Source organism: Chiloscyllium plagiosum, chromosome 5, assembly GCF_004010195.1.
Source record: "Chiloscyllium plagiosum isolate BGI_BamShark_2017 chromosome 5, ASM401019v2, whole genome shotgun sequence".
NCBI classification, from domain to species: Eukaryota; Metazoa; Chordata; class Chondrichthyes; order Orectolobiformes; family Hemiscylliidae; genus Chiloscyllium; species Chiloscyllium plagiosum.
In genome coordinates, this window is record NC_057714.1 from 108063103 (window position 1) to 108072168 (window position 9066).

The following is a 9066-nucleotide window of genomic DNA, read 5'->3' on the forward strand; positions in this document are numbered from 1 at the left end:
ACTTAATGGTAAGGTCCTAGGGAGTGTTGCTGAACAAAGAGACCTTGGAGTGCAGGTTCATAGCTCCTTGAAAGTGGAGTCGCAGGTAGATAGGATAGTGAAGAAGGCGTTTGGTATGCTTTCCTTTATTGGTCAGAGTATCTCCTACAGGAGTTGGGAGGTCATGTTGCGGCTGTACAGGACATTGGTTAGGCCATTGTCGGAATATTGCGTGCAATTCTAGTCTCCTTCCTATCGGAAAGATGTTGTGAAACTTGAAAGGGTTCAGAAAAGATTTACAAGGATGTTGCCAGGGTTGGAGGATTTTAGCTATAGGGCGAGGCTGAACAGACTGGAGCTGTTTTCCGTGGAGCATCGGAGGCTGAGAGGTGACCTTTTATAGAGGTTTACAAAATTATGAGGTGCATGGATAGGGTAAATAGACAAAGTCTTTTCCCTGGGGTCGGGGAGTCCAGAACTAGAGGGCATAGGTTTAGGGTAAGAGGGGAAAGATATAAAAGAGTCCTAAGGGGCAACTCTTTCAAGCAGAGGGTGGTACGCGTATGGAATGAGCTGCCAGAGGATGTGGTGGAGGCTGGTACAATTGTAACATTTAAGAGGCATTTGGATGGGTATATGAATAGGAAGGGTTTGGAGGGATATGGGCCGGGTGCTGGCAGGTGGGACTAGATTGGGTTGGAATATCTGGTCGGCATGGACACGTTGGACCGAAGGGTCTGTTTCCATGCTGTACATCTCTATGGCTCTTTGACTCTATGTTTGACTAGTCTCAATTTTGGCACTAGATCCCAGATGTTGGTAAGGAGGACTTAGCAGAATTAATAGGCTGCTCCTGCTCCTCGGATGCTGCCTGACTTGCTGTGCTTTTCCAACACCACTCTTACCTTGAGTTGATAGGGCTGTGTTTGCTGTTGTCATTTCGGTCTGTTTCATTCCTTTTTGAGGCTTTTTTTGTGGAATGATACAATTGACTGATTTGGTAGATTATTTCAGAAGGGTAGTAAAGAGACAGCCACATTTCTTTGGGTCTGGGGTCACATGTAGTCCAGACTAAAGGAGGATTTCCTTCCCTGAAGGACATCAGTGAACTAGGTGGGTTTTTATGACAATTGATAGTGGATTTATGATCATTATTAGACATGTAATTCCAGGATTTTTTAAGAATTAAATCCAAATTTCGTTATCTGCTGTGGCATGATTTCAGCCTGCCCAACTCTCCACCCCCGAATATTTCCTGCGTCTCTGGATTACAAGTACAGTGGTAATACAATGAAGCCGTTTCCTGTCTCCCTTAAAAGGTACGTTGTAGTAAAATCAAATGTTTACACCCTTCGTACCAAAGGTATGAGATAACAAAATGACCTCTGTATGGGTGCTGCTACTGGGCTGACGTGTTGCCGACAGCACACAGTTTTTCCAGTGGGTGGCTTCACAAAAGTGATGTCTTCTGGGCAGCAGCAAGAATGCAGTTGATCGAATTTGTGACTCACTCAACAGCACTGATTGAAGGAATAAAGCATTTGTGCTAGCAACAGGTGTGTCTCTTGCAGCATTTTCACATCCCGACCACTAAAAGGAGGTGGGCTGTACAGCCGGGTGGTGAACTTAAGTAATAGCAGCAGAAAATGGTTGGTCTGCAATCGTCTTCTGATGCAACCTTGACCTTGAAATGGAATTCCTGGATCCAGTCGCCAGGAGGCTCATAATTGCTCAGCCACTGCCATCCACAACTCTCTTATCACATTCCTGAGCTCACGGAAGGTTGGTCTCTCAGCAATGACGAATAACAGTTTCATATAAAGCTCTAATCTCGCCACTGGAAAATTATTCTTTCCACGGTGGGGGTCACTGATTGTGGTATCATTTATTGCCCATCCCAAGATGCTTAGAATAGACATTTATGAGCTGCCTTCATGAGCCATTACTGGCCATGTGCATTTAGGGAGGGCGCTCTATGACTTTGACTCAGCAACACTAAAGGAACAGTCACAGAGGTGAATATAACTATTGACGCACAAATACTACCTTAGGCCTAACTCCCTGTGTATGATAGTGATAGGGTTGTCGTTTTGCTTCGGTTGGAGGGATTCATGCTGTGAGGCCCAGATCTTATTAGACTTGCCACATTCCTTGCCATTCCCATTGTTATGTTGTGTATCATGTCCAATTTCTGCCCCATCTTATACACCAATCCCAGAACAACTCATCACTTAGCTGAAACCCCAGAACTGACCAGCCTGACAGTGGCACCATATTTAAAAACGAGTTGTGCCCAAAGACAAAACAGTTAGTCTGGAGGTGCTTTGCCTAATTCCTGACATTTGCTGTGGATATGGCAGAGCAGAGAAAACCAGTGCTTTGCTTTGTGAAAAGGGACCTTTTCTTTAATGCATTCTTAGAATGAGGGTATCACTAGCTAGACCAGTATTTATTGCCCATCCCTGATTTGCCCAGAGGCCAGTTAAGGGTTTCTTTTTCTGACAATCAGCAATAGTTTTGTGGTCATTGTTAGACTTTTAATTCCAGTATATAATTGAATTTGATTCTACCGTGGTGGGTTTCGAACCAGAGCCTACAGAACATGAGCTGGTTCTCTGGATTAATCGTCTAGCAGTAGGATAATACCATTAGGCCATCACCCACCCTGGAGGGCCTGTTGGATGAGGTGGTACACAGGCAGAACTTTTCCTCTTCCTCCAGGAGCAGCTGTGGAAGCTTCAATACAAAACCACGCCAGCCAGTCTTGAGGTTGCCACCCAGGTTAAAGCAGTCTCAGACATGTGGAGGAATGCACAGCGATGTGGGAAAAAGATCAGTGATCTTCTCCACTCCTCCAACATGCATGACATCAGCTTCTCTCAGACACTTCGCATTCACACTGTCTTGGCAACAGTACTAAGTTTCTACAAAGGATCATTCACTCTCACTACTGCCTACAACATTCACCCACTCACCCATGATATCACTTACCCTGTATACCCTCTGCCTGACAACTCATATGCTCCCCACCTATGCCAAAAGTACAGCTGTGCCACACATTTACATCTCCTTTAATATCGCAGCAGTGTGTACTATCTACAAGATGCACTGTAGACATTCAATAAAGATCCTTAGCACCCTTCAAAACCACAACTACTTCCAGTTAGAAGGATAAGGGTAGCACTATATGAGGGCACCATCAACTGTAAGTTCCCCTCGCCACCCATCATCCTGACTTCGAAGTATGTCATTGTTCCTTCTGTATTGCTGGGTCAAAATGTTGGAGTTTCCTCCCTCGGGAATTTTGGGTCTTCCTACATTACGTGGACAGCAGTGGTTCAAGAAAGCAGCTCACCTCCATCTTGTCGAGCAACTGGGCATGGGCAATAAACTCTGGCCAGCCTGTGATGTCCATGTCCCACAAGTGAATAAAATACCTGCCTCTCTCTTATTCCAGCAGGAAAACAGCCCAAAATAGGTCAAAGAGAGTTAAGACAGTTAGTGTGCTGCCTCTCATTTTGGTCCTCACATTATGTGGAGAGGATTCTGACTATGACTACCCCAAGAAGAACCTGGACTGGTTTCAGGCTGCCCTGGATTCACGGTGCCAGGAATCCTCTGAGCGAAGGCTATCCCCCTTGACTGAGGCTTGCTGATACCAATGAGAAACTTCTGGCTTTGTGTCTACTAAATGGCACAGCAAAACAGTAATAATATGAAGCTGGTCTGGCCTAAGTGGCAAAGTGCAAAAAGATGCCAGGGAGGCTCGGCTGCCAGTGGCAGCTTGAGATGCATCATTGAGCTGCATAAATCCCTATTAGTGGATCAGAAATGTGCCATGAGAGGTCAGAAAGGCTGGCACGTGTTGGGTTACTTAAGGAAATTTAACATGGATTTCCGAAGGAAAAGTGGTGTTTTATTAACTAGCTGGAGATTTTTGAGAGGTCAATTAAGGTAATATAGTTGTTGTGGTGTATGGGGCTTCCAAAAGGTATTTGATAACCCAGTGAGCAAAGTTGTAGCTCATGGAATTACAGGGACAACACCAACGTGGATAGAGAATTGGCTGTGCAACAGATAACAAAGTAATGGTTTAATGGGTATGTTTCAGGCTGAAGGAAGATTTATAGTGGTATTGCCAGAGATCAGTAAGGGACCCTTGCTTTTCCTGATATATGTTAATGACAATACACAATTTGCACGTTTGCGATGATGCAAAATTCTGAAGCATTGTGAACTGGAAGAAGGATAGTTAGTGGAATGGGCAGGGAAATCCCAGATGGCATTCAGTGTGGAGAAATGTGAAGTAATTCAGAACATGGAGACACAATATAAATTAAAGGGTACAATTCTAAAGGAGACACAAAAGCAGAGAGACTATGGCTAAATCATGGAAGTTAGCAAGACAGATTGAGAACTCAGGTAATAAAGTGTCCTATGTTTTATTAAAAGGAGCACAGAGAGCAAGAGCTTCTCTAAGACTTCTATAAGCCACAAGTTCAACCTGTGTTGGAGTATAATGTACAATTAGTGGCACTTCGTATTTGGACGGATGTAAAGACCATTTGGAGACTGCAAGAAAGATTCAAAAGATTCTAGGGATGAGGAAGTTCAGTTATGAAGATAAAGTAGAGAAATTGGAACTGTTTTCCTTGGAGGACAGAAGGCTGAGAAGGGATGTTTTTGGTGATATTCAAAATCATGAGGGGTTTTGGACTGGATGGATAATAAGAAGCTGCTCAAAGTTATGAAAGGATCGAGAAGAAAGCACAGATTTGAAATAATTGGCAAAAGAAACATATTTATATAAAGAAACACATTTTAATGCAGAAAGAGGTTAAGATCTGGAATACACTGGCTGAGTATAGCCAAGTTCAACAGAGGCATTCAAAAGGGAATTGGACTATTATTTGAAAAGGAAGAATATGTGGGGTTCCGGGGGGAAATGGGAGAATGGCAACAGATGAATTGCTCACGCAGAGAGCTGGTGCAGGCACAAGAAGTTGTTTGGCCTTTTTCTGCACTGTAAAAATATTTCAATTCTGTGAAATCACTTCAACATCTTTTACAAATTATTACTGCCAATAATCATGCTGGTGACATGATGTATTATGTTGTGGAGATCTAAACTGTCAAGGCCATATCTTCAATTAACCCATATCATTGTTGCCTGTATTGATGAAGAAAGAGTTTAGAAATGAGATGGAGTTAGTGTCAGCATGGGTTTGTTAGACAATGTGGTCACTTGTATAATCTTATCTATTGTTTCTTATTTAGGGACGAGAAGCTAATTAATACATTTGACAATGACAATTTGTGTCTGAGTTCCACATATTCTTTCATTTTCAGGGAGTTACTCAGAAACCCACAAAGTTCCAAGGACCTACAAGAGCTCAGCAAGCAGAGGAGCTATGATCATTACAGTTTATCACCTTTCCTAGAAACTCAATCATCTTCCTTTTAAGTCTAAGTGGCTGCTGTGTAATTTATTATACCTGCTGTAAATATGAAGTGTATTGCAGAAGTAAGTGCAGTTGTGCTCAGTAAAAGGCCATGACACCCATAAGAATTTGAAATAATGAGGAAATGTCCCATCACTGTCAGCAAAACCACAACTGCACATAGGGATTTGGGGTGTGGGGGAAAGAAGGTAATGTCTTTGAACAATTTAAAAACACATTTCAGATTTGTTTAGTTGTCTGCTGTGTGTATTGCAGTACCAGCAGAACATAGGTTGCATAAATAAATTATTTTTAAGATGTCCTAGCAGAAGAATGAATTAATTTAGCCAATCAGTAGGAGAGCCATTCGGATCTGCAAAGTCTGAGATTCAATCCGCAGTCAATGCTGAATATTCCAATTTTCAACTGAGCTGCAAAAAGGAAGACTAAAATTGTCAATGATACTTTAGCATGAAAGGAAAATCAACCAGGTTTGCTGTTCTTGTTCTAGCAATCAATATTGCAAGAGCACATTTGTGAACACTGGGTGATGAGACGTTTAATTTTGACACCCTATCCCCTGTTCCACTTAATCTGAATAACTTGGATGGCCACCATTCTGCACTTGAAAAGGTATAATATTTCCTAGTTCATCCTGCTGGTCATTTTAAAAGAAGAGTGGGAACAGATCAATTGTCGTCATAAACTGAGTGAAAGATTGTAAATAGCACAGGGAGCTTTGGGAATCTAGCAAAAGGAAAATAACCTCTTCTTGGGGAAAATGATAACATTTATCCAGTGCCCTGGCAATTTGAGGTTCGTGGGTTCAGGGATATGGGAACCGGAATGGATCATTCACCCCTTGAGCCTGTTCTGCTGTTCAGTTTGATGCTAGTTCATTAGCATTCTTGACTCCATCTATTCAACTTACCATACCCAACAAAAAGAGTCTAAATTTTTAAATTGTGATTTGGTGATACCTGCCTCATCCCACTTGCTTCAGTAGGAGAGTTCCAAGTTCCTCTCTTCTTTCTGAGAGACTGTGCAGGATCTCCACTGGCCAGCTTGACACAGTGTGTGCTTAACAAAAGCTGCTAAAATTGGAATAAGTGCGAGAGACCATTTGAACCTGTTTAAAAATAAAAGAAAATAGTCTTTTGATTCAGCATAGATCTCCCTGGATTTGTATGTCTGTCCATCCTAGTCTCATCCTTACTCAAAGCGGTTGGATGGAAGCACAGGATATGTAGGAAGAACAAAAAGGATTACATTGAAAACTATAAAAAGTTCTTCGTGCTGATCATTTCAATCCAAAGGATTTTCCAGATCATAGTAAACTTCACAATGTGATAAAGATGTATATGTTCATAATGTAACTTTATCTCACAACACTGAGGAATCAAACAGGGAATGATACTGAGATTGACAATTTCAGTAGACAGGATGAGAAATAGTTGACAAGAAAGCAACAACCAAGCTGCAGAAATGGAAAAGAATGAAAGTTAATGTTGAAATACAAATAAGAGAAATAAGAGTACCTTAAGAAAATGGATAATCAAAACTTTTTTTCACTGCTGAAGAAGACACTTTGTCAAAACCTTTCACCTTGCACTCATCAGGACGTTTTGCAAGAATAACAATTGAAGGGGAACACCCACAAAAATGTTTTAGAAGCTGGTGCAATCGGGTTGATACTGCTAAACTTGTAGGATGAAAATCATACTGGAAGCATCAGAAAAACATGATAAATGGACTAATAATAGTCAGTAGTCCTATCACAAGTTTTATGTTGCATTAACAAAAATGTTAATAATCAAATCCAATTTCAAGATGTTTTATGGAATTACTTTCTACCTTGGACATTATATACTTTATAATTTACTGTTATGTTGATACACTGAGACTATCCATATTACTTGAGACTCAACATCATCTTCAAGAATTCAGTTTGCTTCATATGGTATTGGAGTTCATTGCCAGCCAACTTGCTCTATAAGATCTATGAAATGATGCTTCACATGTACATAAGTGTATCAGTTTAGATGCTGACTGCCATTTACACAGACAGTACATGTGCATCAGTGTATATTCAAATCAGCTGTTCCAGAATTTGAAACTTTGCTCCACTCAGTCCTGTTTATTTCGCATTCCTCCCCAATGCTTCACAATTGATGGATGACTTGGCTTGTACCCTCAGAAAATCCCTTCCTAAACTCCCAATTCTCCACTTAAATCTCCTCAAAAAGAAGAAATCTCTTTTCTAGGCTTTTGGTCATCCCTTGCACGTCGTGACTCACCATCTATTCTCCATAAAGTGATGGATTGCGAGTCGGTGATATGATACCAACTGTAAGTGCTATCCTACCACTTGTTGCTGCTATACTGTACATTGAAAGAAAGGCTATATTAAAAAAAACACTACAGTAAATAAGTGTAAATGCTCCAGAAGAGCAAAACTTAGTTTTTGGGGTTGCCTGTACCAGAAGCCTATGAACAGCCTGCAATGAATTGTGGAGATTGGTGAGATCTTATTTCTTCATGGAAGCAGCTAAAAGTTCAAGAAAAACCTGCAGATTACTTAAAAAGGAGAAAAAGGAAGTTAAAGAGTGTGCAAGTATATTCCCTTGGGTGTAATTGTTTGCAGCTATAAATGCATTTAGATCTTGGCATAGCATTTAATATTAATTTTATTTTGTTTCTTCATCGTTGATGTTCCGAGAACTGTACTATTGTGACAAATTCAATAAAATGTACTTTTTTCAAAAAAAAACTTTGGAATCTGTTCCTTCAAATTTTGAGCCTGACTGCTAGTTCTTATGTCTATGTTATGGCTCAAGTTGTTATAGCAATCACTCCTGAACCAAAACAAAAGTTAAACGTTTCTGTTCCAAAAACAACAACTGTATGGGTATGATAAAAAGGCACTGAGTAATCTAGCCAAGAAACTCTTCCCACGCCTGGTGCAGCCCAATCTAAATTGTAACTGTTTACATTTTTACCAAGGAAGACATTGCAAGTAAGTACAGATATGACGTGTTGCGATATCAGTAGCATATCCCGAATTGATACCCAGTGAGACAAATAAATTGATATGTTTAATGAGGAACTGGTAAGATAATTCATGGAGCTCTCTTGACTGCTGGTTGATCTAGTGCACACAGTATGGGTTACTCTTTCAAGAATGAAAGTCAAATGTGTGCTAGTTATTGGACTATATCTTAGAGACCCAACTGAAGTAATTTCCATTTGGTGATGGTAAAATTGAACATCACAATCATGGTGAATGACATCCTCACTTAGTGATGCCTCCAAGTGAGTTGAACATTCTGTGCTTTATTGGCATAGTTCACCAGTCTACAATGGAGACTATTTAGTCCTTAACATCCGATTATACAGACCAGTATGTTTCAGTCCTCTGCCTATACTGTTGGATGACCTCAATAAGATAGGATCACGTAGATTATAACTTACTTAGATATCCTTCAGATATGGAGGGGTTTGCTGATTGCTTCTGATAGGCCTTGTTGGAATGTACACATTGTCAACAAACAGGTTAGATTTTGCTAAATTATTATCATAATTAGCCAGACAGTATTCACTGCCCATATGGAATGGGCAACAGTAATCCACATCTTGAAGATGTAAG

The 9066-nt window shown here is 40.7% G+C and overlaps 1 protein-coding gene across 5 annotated transcripts in view; it reads left to right on the top strand.

The window, feature by feature from the left end:
- LOC122550124 (THAP domain-containing protein 2-like) overlaps window positions 1-8190 on the top strand; it is a 21103-nt gene extending 12913 nt beyond the window's left edge. For 3 of the 5 annotated variants that reach the window (XM_043690747.1, XM_043690746.1, XM_043690742.1), the window contains exon 4: window positions 5329-8190. The gene's annotated coding sequence lies outside the window, so the exon portion shown is untranslated. Of the gene's footprint in view, window positions 1-1151; window positions 1299-5328 lie in introns of all 5 variants that reach the window. The other 2 variants (XM_043690744.1, XM_043690745.1) reach the window with 2 other exon arrangements.
- The last annotated feature ends 876 nt before the right edge of the window (window positions 8191-9066 follow it).